General features: G+C 39.6%; 1 protein-coding gene across 2 annotated transcripts in view; it reads right to left on the bottom strand.

The window, feature by feature from the left end:
* CPNE2 (copine 2) overlaps nt 1-14372 on the bottom strand; it is a 214690-nt gene that overhangs the window by 77254 nt on the left and 123064 nt on the right. The gene's annotated exons all lie outside the window — the stretch shown is intronic.

The raw sequence follows: 14372 nt of genomic DNA, 5'->3' as shown, positions 1-14372 counted from the left end.
AATAATGCCTGAGTGAACTTCTTTCCTCTTCTCTCCCAATCCCTTTTCCTTTTGTGCCATGTCTTTTAGGTTGCAAGACTGAAGGCAGGAACTACCTTATCACTGACAGTTCTAGGCCACTCTGAAGGCCATTTTTGGCTGAAGAGGAGGATAGAAATGCTCTAAATTAATAAATTAAACCAACGTCAATCTTCCCTTCTCTTTCCAGTGTTCAGATGTGAGTGCCATTGCTTATGTTGCCAAAACAGCACCACCCATGTAGTAGAGGGAGGCACCAGCAAGCTGAGGGAATTCCAGAATTTCCAAAACAACATTTTTCTGTTTCTTTTTAAGGTAAAACCACAAAGTGTGGGGGGAGGGCAGGGTTGCAGGAGGAATCCAAACGCAGCCTAACAAGGACTAAGTGAGGTCAGTGGACACGTAATGTTGACTGTTGCCCAACAAAAAACACCTGGAAAACTGGATGGGAGGGGGAATGGAACAGAACAAACGTCTCCAACCTGATGTCTTCCAGATGTTTTGGAGTACAATTCCTCTCACCCCTAACAATTTGCTATGTTGGTCAGGGCTGATGCGAGTGGTAATACAAAGCATCTGGCAGGCTAGCACAGGGTATCCTTGAATGTGTGTGTGTGGGGGGTGAGATGTCTGACTGACTAGAACAATGAACAGGTACAACGAAACTATGCTGCAACACTTCATTGCAGATCTCGCTCATATTCAACAAAACACAATGGTGAAAACACTCCCCAGCTGGCTCCAGACAGCGGTCAAGTCGGGCATTTGCCAGGCAGAAAGGCCCAGTGTGTTCCCATCCACACACTGTAGGAAGCACTTGAGATAGCAACTGGGATCTTTGGTATAAGAACAGAGAAGCATATCCCCAGGGCTGGTGTGAGGGGGCGGGAGTACCAGGTAGCCACCAAGGCCCATGCCCCAGTTGGGGGGGGGGCATTGCCGATCCCTGGAGCTTTCTCTGCTGGACTGTTTCTACCTGTTCACCTGCTCTCTCCGAGCTGGGAAGCCGCACAAAGCGTGAAGGGAAGGAGCAGCAGCCTTCATCGGCCTGGTCTCCTTCATGAGCAGCCATAACAAGTGGCGTGCAGGCAGGCGCAGTTGGAGAAAGAGACACATTCAGGGTCAGCCTCAGGTTTTGGAGGCCCCTTGCCTTCCCCTTTCATCAGGGACTCTCAGCTTGTCAGTTTGGTATATCTTGATCATTCTAGCTTAGTATTGTCTGCACTGATGGGCAGCTGCTCTCTAGGGCTTCAGTCAGGGACATTCCCAGCCCTACCTGGAGATGTCTAGGGTTGAACTTGTAACCTTCAGCACACAACGCATGTGCTGTACCATTGAGCTATGGCCCTAGACCAAAGATACATTTAGTCCAGCATTCTAGGAACATAGAGAGCTGCCTTATACGGAGTCAGATCATCAGTCCATTTAGCTTGCTCTCCAGGGTTACATACAGGGAATCTTTACCAGCCCTCCCTGGAGACGCCGGGGATTGAACCAGAGACTGTCTACATGCAAAGCAGATGCTCTAGCACAGAGCTACCACCTCATCCTCACCAATGCTTGCTTGCCACGCAAAGACCCAATGAGCAAGGCAGGGAGCGGTATCTATTGTCGCTGGGAGTGCCTGTTAGGAGCTTTGGGGCAAGGAGTCAGCACTATGTGGATGGCACCTAGCTCTATTTCTCAATAATGTCTGAATCGGGAGACACCATTCAAGCCCTGGACCAGTGCCTGGACTCAGTGGTGTGCTGGATGAGGGCCAACCAACTGAGTCTGAATGCTAGCAAGATGGAGACGCTGTGGGTTGGTGGTTCCCGAGTTTGGATAATGAGTCAGTTGCCTGCTTTGGATGGGGCCATAGTCCATCTGAAAGAGCAGGTCCCTAGTTTGGAGGTGTTCCTGGATCCATCTTTGTTTTTGTTTGCTTTTATTTATGATATTAACAAGACAGGACAAAACAAAAAGGACAATGAAAACTCCAAAAACCGAAACAGCAGCATCCCGGGAACCATCGAAGCCTCAAGATGGCATACCGGAGCACCATTCCCCAAGAAAAACGCATCAGCATCTAACAACAGAATACAGGTAAAGATCCATCTTTGTCGCTAAAGGCCCAGGTGACCTCCGTGGCTGGGAGTGCCTTCCACCAGCTTCTGCTGGTCAGACAGCTGCAGCCGTTTCTGGACTGGAAAAGCCTGACCAGTGTTGTCCATGCACTGGAAACCTCCAGGCTGGATTACCGTAATGTGCTCTATGTGGGGCTACCCTTGAGGTTGGTCTGGAAGCTGCAGCTGGTGCAAAATGCAGTGGTGCAACTGCTCACTGGGACAGCACATCATCAACATGTTGCCCCACTGCTGAAATAATTGCACTAGCTGCCCATCAGCTACCGGGCAAAGTTCAAGGTTCTGGTTTTGGTGTATAAAGCCCTATACAGTTTGGGACCAGGATACCTAAAACATCGTCTTACCCCTTATGTACCCAGTCAATCATTGCGCTCTGCAAGTGAGGGCCTCCTGCAGATAATATCTTATTCATTCCACACAACATAGGAAGCAGACCTTTAGAGCTGTGGCAACTGCCCTTTGGAATTCCCCCCCCTTAAATATTAGACAGGCGCCATCTCTGTTGTCTTTTCAGCACCTACTGAAGACCTTCTTCTTTCAACAAGCCTTTTAAGTAGAGACCTTATCCTAGTCTGCATCTGTGCTGGAATTGCTTTTTAAAGGGTTTTTTTTAAAGAAAAAAAATATGTTTTTAAGATGTTTTATTTTTAAGATGCTTTAATGATGCTTTTGGTGTTTTATTGCTTGTTTGCCATCCTGGGCTCCTTCTGGGAGGAACGGTGGCATAGAAATCTAATAAATAAACAACATTATCCCTCTGTCTCAGCACCACCCTTGGTCTGCACCACAGCAAGAGACAGGTGAACAAGCTAGCAGATTGCAGTAAGGAAGAGGAAGAGGAGGTCCAGGGGGTTCTTGCCAATGGGCCCCCTGCTGAGGGTGGGGGTCCTAGGCAGATGCCTGACTATGCCAACCCTTGATGCTGGCCCTGGGCACACTGAGAGCATCTCTCCCATGGTCCCCCAAAACCTAGAATCAGCACCCCATGCCCCTGTTCCCATCTGTAAAATGCTAGATGGCTCAGGACTTCTGCTGTCCAACAGAGGCTTTGCACTCCATAAAAAAAAAATGCCTCAGCTGCTCACGGCTGGCAAATCTACAAGTCATGCAAGGGAAGCCAATCTGGGAAGAAAACTTCCCTAATTTGCATGTTCTCTCCGGTTTATGTAAATCACTTAATTTGCACACTTCATTCAGTTCACAGTGTAGGTCTGGCCTTCACACATTTCTGGGAGATGGCATTTTTTAAATGCTGAGTATCCACAGTCCCATGGCTGGTGTGACAACAGGGAAATTTCCCTTGCTTAAAAACAACTAACAAGACAGACTTGTGGCAACTTAAAGACCAAAACATTTATTACGGCATATGCTTTTGTGGACTAGAGTTCACTACATCAGACTCCAGTCCACAAAAAGTACCCATTTATTTATTATTGTTGTTGTTATGTGCCTTCAAGTCGATTACGACTTATGGCGACCCTATGAATCAGCGACCTCCAAAAGCATCTGTCATGAACCACCCTGTTCAGATCTTGTAAGTTCAGGTCTGTGGCTTCCTTTATGGAATCAATCCATCTCTTGTTTGGCCTTCCTCTTTTTCTACTCCCTTCTGTTTTCCCCAGCATTATTGTCTTTTCTAGTGAATCAGGTCTTCTCATTATATGTCCAAAGTATGATAACCTCAGTTTCATCCTTTTAGCTTCTAGTGACAGTTCTGGTTTAATTTGTTCTAATACCCAATTATTTGTCTTTTTCGCAGTCCATGGTATCCGCAAAGCTCTCCTCCAGCACCACATTTCAAATGAGTTGATTTTTCTCTTATCCGCCTTTTTCACTGTCCAACTTTCACATCCATACATAGAGATTGGGAATACCATGGTCTGAATGATCCTGACTATGGTGTTCAGTGATACACCTTTGCATTTGAGGACCTTTTCTAGTTCTCTCACAGCTGCCCTACCCAGTCGTAGCCTTCTTCTCATTTCTTGACTATTGTCTCCAGTTTGGTTAAGGACTGTGCCAAGGTATTGATAATCCTTGACAAGTTCAATGTCCTCATTGTCAACTGTAAAGTTACATAAATCTTCTGTTGTCATTACTTTAGTCTTCTTGACGTTCAGCTGTAGTCCTGTTTTTGTGCTTTCCTCTTTAACTTTCATCAGCATTCGTTTCAAATCTTTACTGGTTTCTGCTAGTAGTATGGTATCGTCTGCATATCTTAAATTATTGATGTTTCTCCCTCCAATTTTCACACCTCCTTCATCTTGGTCCAATCCTGCTTTCCATATGATATGTTCTGCGTACAGATTAAACAAATAGGGTGATAAAATACACCCCTGTCTCACACCCTTTCCGATGGGGAACCAATTGGTTTCTCCATATTGTCCTTACAGTAGCCTCTTGTCCAGAGTATAGGTTGCGCATCAGAACAATCAGATGCTGTGGCACCCCCATTTCTTTTAAAGCATTCCATAGTTTTTCATGATCTACACATTCAAAGGCTTTGCTGTAGTCTACAAAACACAGGGTGATTCTCTTCTGAAATTCCTTGCTCCATTCCATTATCCAACGTATGTTTCTCTGGTGCCTCTTCCCTTTCTACATCCAGCTTGGACGTCTGGCATTTCTCGCTCCATATATGGTAAGAGCCTTTGTTGTAGGATCTTGAGCATTACTTTACTTGCATGGGATATTAAGGCAATAGTTCGGTAATTACTGCATTCTCTGGGATCCCCTTTCTTTGGAAGTGGGATATATATCGAACGCTTCCAGTCTGTGGGCCATTGTTCAGTTTTCCATATTTCTTGACAAATTTTTGTCAAAATTTGGACAGATTCAGTCTCAGTAACTTGTAGCAACTCTATTGGTATGCCGTATATTCCTGGTGATTTGTTTCTTCCAAGAATTTTAAGAGCACCTTTCACCTCATGTTCTAAAATTTCTGGTTCTTCATCATATGGTTCCTCCATGAATGAATCTGTCATCCTGGCATCTCTTTTATAGAGTTCTTCAGTGTATTGCTTCCATCTTCCTTTTATTTCATCTCGGTCAGTCAGTGTGTTTCCCTGTTGATTATTCAACATCCCTACTTGTGGTTTAAATTTCCCTTTCATTTCTCTAATCTTTTGGAATAGGGCTCTTGTTCTTCCCATTTTGTTGTCCTTTTCTATTTCTATTTCTATACAATAACTATTGTAATAGTTTTCTTTGTCCCTACGTACTAGTCGTTGTATAGTTGCATTTAGGGTTCTGACTGTGTTTCTATCTCCTTTTGCTTTCCTTCTCTAACCATTTGAAGAATTTCTTCAGTCATCCATTGAGGTCTTTCTCTCTTTTTAACAAGAGGTATTGTCTTTTTGCATTCTTCCCTGATAATGTCCCTGACTTCAGTCCATAGTTCTTCTGGTTCTCTGTCAACTAAGTTTAAAGCCTCAAACCTGTTCCTTATTTGATCTTTATATTCTTCTGGGATGTTATTTAAATTGTATTTTGGCATAATGAGTGCTTTGTTGTTCTTCTTTAGCTTTACTCTGATTTTCGATACGATCAGTTCATGATCTGTACCGCAGTCTGTTCCTGGTCTTGTTTTTGCAGAAAGTATGGAACTTCTCCATCTTCTGTTTCCTTTTTTTTTTTTTTTTTTATATAGTTTTTATTCAAATTTTTCCAAAAAACAAACAAAACAAAGTAAGAAAAAACATAACAATACTACAACAAAAAATAAAAATAAAATGGTTGACTTCCGATTTGTCACAGATCAGCTATAAGTATATAATATACATCAAACCTGTCCCTTAATATGTACATACAGAATCCCTTTTCTCCATAAGCTGTCTTAATTAATCATCAAATCCCAGTATCATCATTTTATTTTGATCTTTCGACAAAAAGTCTAAGAGAGGCTTCCAATCCTTAAGGAATGTATCTGTCGATTTTTCTCTAAGTAAACACGTCAATTTATCCATTTCTACTAAGTCCATTAATTTCAATAGCCATTCTTCCATTGTTGGTATTGATTCCATTTTCCACTTTTGTGCATATAATAATCTTGCTGCCGTAATCATATATAATAATATTCTTCCATATTTCTTTTCTATTTGTTTATCCATAAAACCCAGTAAAAAAAATTCTGGTTTTGACTGAATATTTATCTTTAAAATTTTTTGCATCTTCCTACCTATCTGTGCCCAGAATAATTTCGCCTTTTTACATGACCACCACATATGATAAAAAGATCCTTCTTGTTGTTTACATTTCCAACAAACATTAGAGACATTACTATACATTTTTGACAGCTTTTCTGGAGTCATGTACCAACGGTACATCATTTTATAAAAATTTTCTTTAAGATTATAACATAATGTAAATTTCAAGCCTTTTTTCCACATATTTTCCCATTGATCCATTTGTATGTTATGACCAAAATTTTTTGCCCACTTTACCATGCACTCTTTTACTTATTCTTCCTCCATATCCATTTTCAATAAAAGTTTATACATTTTTGCAATTATGTTTTCATCATTTGTATACAAACCTATTTCAAAATCAGATTTACTTATTTCAAACCCATACATTTTCTTGTCCATTTTATATCTTTCTAACAATTGTAAATAGGCAAACCAATGAAAACTATATCCTTCCTTTATCAATTGTTCTCTCTCTTTCATTGTGTATTCTCCATGTACATTTTCTAATAGTTCTTGATAAGTTAACCATTTCTCTTTTCCAGACATTTCTCTTCTATAAAACGCTTCTTGACTTGAGACACATAATGGTATTTTCGAATAAAACCTTGGTTTGTATCTATTCCATATTTTCAACAGAGAACGTCTTATAAAATGATTGTTAAAGTCTACGTTTACTTTTACTTTGTCATACCATAGATATCCATGCCATCCCCACTTCAGATTGTGGCCCTCCAAATCCAATAGTCTTTTATTCCTCAATAAGATCCATTCCTTTATCCAGACTAAACAGCAGGCAGCAAAATAAAGTCTCAAATTTGGTAATCCCAGTCCTCCTCTTTCTTTAGCGTCTTGAAGTAATTTAAATTTAACTCTTGGTTTTTTTCCTTGCCATACAAATTTAGAAATATCTTTTTGCCATTGTTTAAAAGGTAAATCAGAGGATATTACAGGTATTGTTTGAAACAAAAACATCATTCTCGGTAATACATTCATTTTTATCACAGATATTCTACCCATTAATGACAGTTGTAGTTTATCCCATCTTAGCAAGTCTTTCTTAATCTCTGTCCATAATTTTTCGTAATTATTATGAAACAGCTTTGAGTTTTTATTTGTCATGATGATGCCTAGATATTTCAACTTTTTTTCTATTGTAAAATCTGTCTTGTCCATTAACTCTTTCTGTTCCCTTAAAGTTAAATTTTTCACCAACATCTTTGTTTTTTGATTGTTGATCTTAAATCCTGCTAACGGTCCAAATTCTTTTAATTTGTCCATCAATATATGAATTCCTTCCAAAGGGTTTTCTAGTACAATTATCAAATCATCAGCAAATGCTCTCAATTTATATTCTTCTTTTTTTATTTTTAATCCCGAAATCCTTTTATCTTGCCTTATATCTCTAAGCAGCACTTCTAAAACCAGAATAAATAAAAGGGGAGATAATGGACATCCCTGTCTTGTACCCTTTTGTATTTCACATGAATCCGTTAAGTCTCCATTAACAATTATCTGGGCCTTCTGTGATGTATAAATCGATCTGATCCATTTTATAAAGTTGTCTCCAAAATCCATTTGCTCCAAAACCTGGAACATAAATTTCCAATTCAAATTATCAAATGCTTTTTCAGCATCTAAAAAAATCAAAGCTGCTTGTTTATCATTTCGTTGTTCTAAATATTCCAACACATTCAAAACATTCCTGACGTTGTCACGTAATTGTCTTTTAGGTAAAAACCCTGATTGATCTTCCTGAATAAATTGTTGCAATATTATTTTCAATCTTTCAGCCAAAATCATTGTAAAAATTTTATAGTCATTATTCAGTAGAGATATTGGCCGATAATTTTTTGTTTTAGTTAAATCTTGGTCCTCTTTAGGTATTAATGTTATATTAGCATTTTTCCAACTATCCGGTATCTTTCCCTCTTGCAAAATAGAATTCATTGTAGACTGTAAGGGTAGCAAGAGTTCTTCCTCCAAACATTTATAATACATTGCAGATAGCCCATCTGGTCCTGGCGCCTTTCCTAATTTAATTTTATTTATAGCTTCAGATATCTCTCTTGACGTAATAGGGCCATTAATAACTTGTCTCTGAAAATCTGTAATTTTCGGCAAATTCTGTTTAGATAAATACTCTTCTATTTTTTCAGATGGAATTTCTTGACACTTATACAATGTTGAGTAATATTGATGAAAAATCTTTTTGATTTTTACATTATCTGTCAGCATCTCATCTCCTTCTTGTATCTTTAAAATAATATTTTTTTGACGTTCTTTTCTTAATTTATATGCTAACCATTTCCCAGGTTTATTTGCAAATTCAAAAGTCCTTTGTTTAGCAAAATTTAATTTCCTTTCAATTTCTCTAACTGTCAACATTGATACTTGCTTCTGTAACATTTTAATTTGATTTACAATAGAAACTTTAGCTGGATTCTCTCATAAATGCCTTACTAGTATCCCAAACAATATTTTCACTTGTTCCTTTATATAAATTATATTCAAAGAACTCCTTTAATTTCTTCTTACATTCTTGTACTACTTTATCATTCTGTAATAAAGATTCATTTAGTCTCCATCTAAATCCAAGATTTTTTTTTTTTAAAGTTAATATCACAGGATTGTGGTCCGAAAAAGTTTTTGGTAATATATCCATTTTAAAAATATCCTTCGCTAAAATTTTTGACATCCAAATCATATCAATCCTCGAAAATGTTTTATGTCTTTCTGAAAAATAAGTAAATTCCTTTGCATTATCATTTATATATCTCCAGGTATCCACCAATTCTAAATGTTCCATGAGTTCAAAACAAATCTTCGGTAATTTACCTTGTGTCTCTTTGATATTTTTTTCAGAAAGCCTATCAATTTTTGGTGAGATTACCCCATTCCAGTCACCCATGACACACCAATGCTCATATGAAAACTCTGACAATTTTTCCATAAGTCCTGTATAAAACCTTGTTTTATCTTCATTGGGGGCATAAATACCCACTATCAAAATGTTTGTACCTTGTAAAGTAATTTCAACCCCCACAAATCTACCACTATCGTCCAATAATACCAATTTAGGAAGCAATTGTGGGTTAATATAGAGAACAACTCCATTTTTTTTTTTTGGTCCAGCTGAAATAAATTCTTCACCCAAATTTTTACAAATCAAATATTTGGAATCTTTCTTCTGAATATGAGTTTCTTGTAGACAAATTATATCCAATTTTAATTTTTTCAAATAATGAAACACTTTCTTTCTCTTCTGCGCCGTGTTGGCTCCATTTATATTCCAAGTTAGGTATTTGTAATCCATCATTAAGCGTGTATTTTAAAATTTGCCTGATGCTCCTTTTGATCCATCATCTTCCTTCCCCTCCTCTGCATATCCTTGTTGACTTTGTTTCCCAGGAACTATATCCATATCTTTGAGTTTATCTTCTTCCATATCTTTTGAAGCTTTTCTCAAGAAGTCCCTTGCTTTTTGAACAGTATTCAGTCTGTATTTCTGTTGTCTGAATGTAAAAATCACTCCTTCTGGAACGTCCCACCTAAATTGAATTTTGCATTGCTTAAGTTTTTCTGTAAGGAAAGCATATTCTTTTCTCTTACGTAAAAGTCTAATAGGAATTTCCTTCATCACCAGTATTTCCTTACCATCAATTTTAAAGGTATATTTAAAGTGTTGCTGTAAAACCATATCTCTGGTCGTCTTCTTTACGAAATGAACAAGCACATCTCTTGGAATTTTTTTCATTGTTGCATATCTGGAGTTAATTCTATAAACTTTGTCTATTTCAAATTCCATCCTATCTTCATTCAAGTCCAGAAATTTTACTAAAGCATTAACAATTTTATCTCTAATGTCTTCACCTGTTTCCTCAGGGATTGCACGGAATCTCAAACAATGCTCTTTATTTCTCATTTCAGTCACAGCTAAATAGTCCAAATTTTTTTCTAGTTCCAGATTTAGTATATCTGTTCTATTCTCCAAGGTTTGTACCTTTTCTTTAGTATTTTTTGCATCTTCCTTTATTTGCCCAATTGTCCCTTTAATCTCATCCACTTGTGTTTTAATATAGTCTTTTATATCTGTCAATTCAGTTTTCATTTCCTGTTTCATTTCCTGTTTTATAGCATTAATCCCTTCCATTATTTTTTGAAACATTTCTGGGGGTATATCCTCTTCCTGTGTATCAATAGAACCTCTTCGCCCCTGGGCCTTGGTTGTTTTTTTAGTTGTCATTTTCAAAAAGAGGCCTTTAATTTCTAATATTAATCACTGTTTCAGAACCTAAGGGCAGTCTATTTCTTTTCTTTTTTTCCCTCCACCAAAAAGAAGAGTTAATATTCCAGGCCTATTATTGAAATCCAGCCAGCACAACACAGTCCTTATCTGCTTCCAAGAATGCAAAACAATTCTGGTTGCCAAGACTAAACAATTAGTAGCATATACGAGCAGCGGATTCATCCAACAAGAAATAGTCCAAAGAGAAAAATAGTCCAAAATATAATAATTACCTCTCATCCATTTTTAAACTTTAAAAGTCCAAATTCAAGCCAGCTTTTTGTCGTAAAAAAAGTATATAAGTTGTTTATATTTTCTTTCTTCCTTAATTATATTTAAAAGAGAAAAAGTATGACTCACCCAGGTTTCTCAATTGCTGATTCATAAACAAATCCCTTTTATTGCAGTAATTTAAGCCGAATGATAAGGTTTAGGCAGAAGTGGGCTCGCTGGTTAAGAACGGTTTTTTTTGAGAGAAGAAAAAACGCTTCGCTTTATTCCAGTTCAGCTTGCGTGGAATTCCTGACTCCGTCTTCAGCCGATCGGCTTGCCTTCTTATCTCAGGAGTTTCCTGATCAATTCCAGCCGCCGACAGCTCAACGAAGTCTTGTGGAAGATCTGATCGGTTCTCCTATACCTTGGAGAACATTTAAGCCAGTCCAAGATTCCTCTTGGCTGGCTTTTAACCTGAAAAAAGCTTCCTCTGAGGCAGAGCTCCCTCAGAGACAACCACCAGCCAGCACCACTTCCCGGAAGTCCTCCATCTTCTGTTTCCAATTATATAATCAATTTGATTCCTATATTGACCATCTGGTGATGTCCACATGTACAGTCTTTCTGGTTGTTCAAAAAATGTGTTGGCAAGAAACAAATCATTGGCTTCACAGAATTCAATAAGTCTTTCTCCTGCTTCTTTTCTGTCACCTAAGCCCCATTTCCCCACAATTCCTAGTTCTTCTCTGTTCCCTACTTTTGCATTCCAGTCCCCCATGATTATCATCATATCTTGTTTTGGTGTGTGATCAATTTCCTCCTGTACTTCTGTGTAAAATCTCTCCAATTCTTCTTCTTCTGCATTTGACGTTGAAGCGTAGACTTGGATGATGGTATTTATTTATTACATTTATTTATAACCAGCCTTTCAGAATACAAATCTTTCCAAAGCAGCTTACAAGTAACATTGTAAGATGTGGAAATGGTGGTTATTTTATTAACTGCTGCTATAATTTCAGTTGCATCAAACTGGCAGGAGACTGTTCTTCTCCACTGTCAGACTAGGGCTATGGGGTATGGAATGCTGCAGTAAAGATAAAGTTAACTTATTACATACGGTAAATAAGTTGATTCCTGAGATAGATCTTGCTAGTTTTTAGAATGATAAATAGAGAGATACTGTGCTTCCATATTCCGTTTAATCTTATTTATGTTTTTAATGCATATATATAAAACACAGCAGCTAGAATTTTGTAGGGGCAAACTACTGCCAGCATAAAGCACCTTACTTGTGGGATTTGCCCTGGCTGTTCATCTTCTACTAGGCCAAGTTCAAGGCGCTGGTACTAATGACACTATACAGCTCAGGATCAGGTTACTTGAGACCATGTCTAAAAATAGCTCTCCCTTTTGGCTGCTGTTTATTCTCCAACATGCTCTGAATAAAAAGCCATGAGTCAGAGAGAGATTTTGTCAGTAGAGATGGCCCAAGAGAAGCTGGCAATTGCCTCTTCTTTTCTCATTAGTGTCATACAGATGCAGACCCAGAAGTTAGAAAGCAGTGGGGCAATGCATGTGTAGGACCGAGGTTAGGACTCTTGAGCTCCTAATTTGGGCTCCATCTGCACTACACAGGTAAAGCAGCATCATACCACTAAACAGTCATGGTTTCCCCCAAAGAATCTCGTGAACTATAATAATAATAATAATAATAATAATAATAATAATATTTAATTTGTTTGTCGCCTATCTGGCAATTAGCCACTCTAGGCGACGTACATTAAAATGAGATAAAATACAAAATTTCAAATGCAATCACATAATAACAATAAATAAAATATTGGACAATCATCGATACATATAAAAACAGTTATATTAGCAGCATACGATAGATGACAAAATCATGGAGATTTACCCTTCCCAAGGACCTCATAGGCCTGTTGGAATAGCCACGTCTTCAGGGCCTTGCGGAATACGTCTAGGGAAGGGGCATGCCGAAGATCACATGGGAGGGAGTTCCAGAGAGTGGGGGCCACCACAGAAAAGGCTCTCTCCCTAGTACCCACCAACCTAACTGTTTTGGTTGGCGGGATTGAGAGAAGGCCTTGTGTGGCTGATCTAGTTGGGCGGCATAGTTGGTGGCGGTGGAGGCGCTCTTTCAGGTAAGCAGGGCCGAAACCGTTTAGGGTTTTAAAGGTTAATACCAACACCTTGAATCGGGCCCGGAAGACAACCGGCAGCTAGTGTAGATCAAGTAATACTGGCGTGATGTGGTCCCGGCGGCGGCTGTTGGTGAGTAAGCGCGCCGCTGCATTCTGTATAAGTTGTAATTTCCGGGTCGTTTTCAAGGGTAACCCCATGTAAAGCGCATTACAGTAGTCTAATCGAGAGGTGACCAGGGCATGTACCACAAGTGGGAGCTGTTGAACAGGGAGGTAGGGTTGCAGCTTACGTATAAGATGTAATTGATACCAAGCTGCCCGGCTCACAGCCGAAATCTGAGCCTCCATGGACAGCCTGGAATCAAGAACAACTCCGAGGCTGCGGACCTGGTCCTGTAGGGGCAACTTCACCCCATCAAACACCAGGTCAACATCTCCTAACCCTCCCTTGTCTCCCACAAGTAGTACCTCGGTCTTATCAGGGTTCAACTTCAACCTGTTCCTGCCCATCCATCCACTCACGGATTCCAGGCACTTGGACATGGTCTCCACAGCCCTCTCCGGTGAAGATTTAAATGAGAGTATAGTTTGTTAAGGGCGCTGAGAGTTGTTAGAAGATCCCACTTCCCCTCACAGAACTACAATTCCCAGAGGGTTTAACCATCGATTCTTCCCAAGGAACTCTGGGAATCGTTGCTCTGTGAGGGGTAAGGGGTCTCCTAACCACTCTGAGCACCCTTCGCAAATTACAGTTCCCAGAATTCTTTGGGGGAAAGACATGACTGTTCAGAGGTATGATGTTGCTTTAACTGTATAGAGCTGGTGGGGCCCAAGTCCCACATAATGCAGAGCTGAGGGTGTTCCCAGTAGATAGAGCAGGTGACCCTGTTGAAGCCCTTGTCACGCTGTGGAACAGTGAGGCATGTCGGGCTCTCAACACGGTTGCCCCCGAGTGCCCTCTCTGGCATTGTGGAGCCCGGTTTCTGCCTTGGTACACCAGTGAGCTAAGGGCTATGAAACAGGCTGGATGATGGTTAGAGCGCAAGTGGTGAAAGTCATGCTGTGAAGCTAATCGGGCACGAGTAAAACATCATAACCGTGCCTACTGTGTAGCGGTGAGGGCGGCAAAGGCGGCCCACTTCTCTGCCACTGTCACATCCTCAAGTAGCTGTCCAGTAGAGCTTTTCCGTATTGTCAGGTGTCTGTTGACATCAACTCCAGGAAATGGAGTTTTAGACCCTTCGGAGGTCCACTGTGAATTGTTTGCAAGGCACTTTCAGGGTAAAGTTGCTTGCCTCCATAGCAATCATAATGCCCCATCAACATCTACTGCAGTCCCCAGTGAGGTGTCCAGTGCAAGATCTGCTGCAACTTCTTGGGA

This window comes from Rhineura floridana, chromosome 13 (assembly GCF_030035675.1).
Source record: "Rhineura floridana isolate rRhiFlo1 chromosome 13, rRhiFlo1.hap2, whole genome shotgun sequence".
Classification (NCBI taxonomy): domain Eukaryota; kingdom Metazoa; phylum Chordata; class Lepidosauria; order Squamata; family Rhineuridae; genus Rhineura; species Rhineura floridana.
Note: the sequence above shows the minus strand (reverse complement) of the source record. Positions and strands in the feature narration are given on the sequence as shown.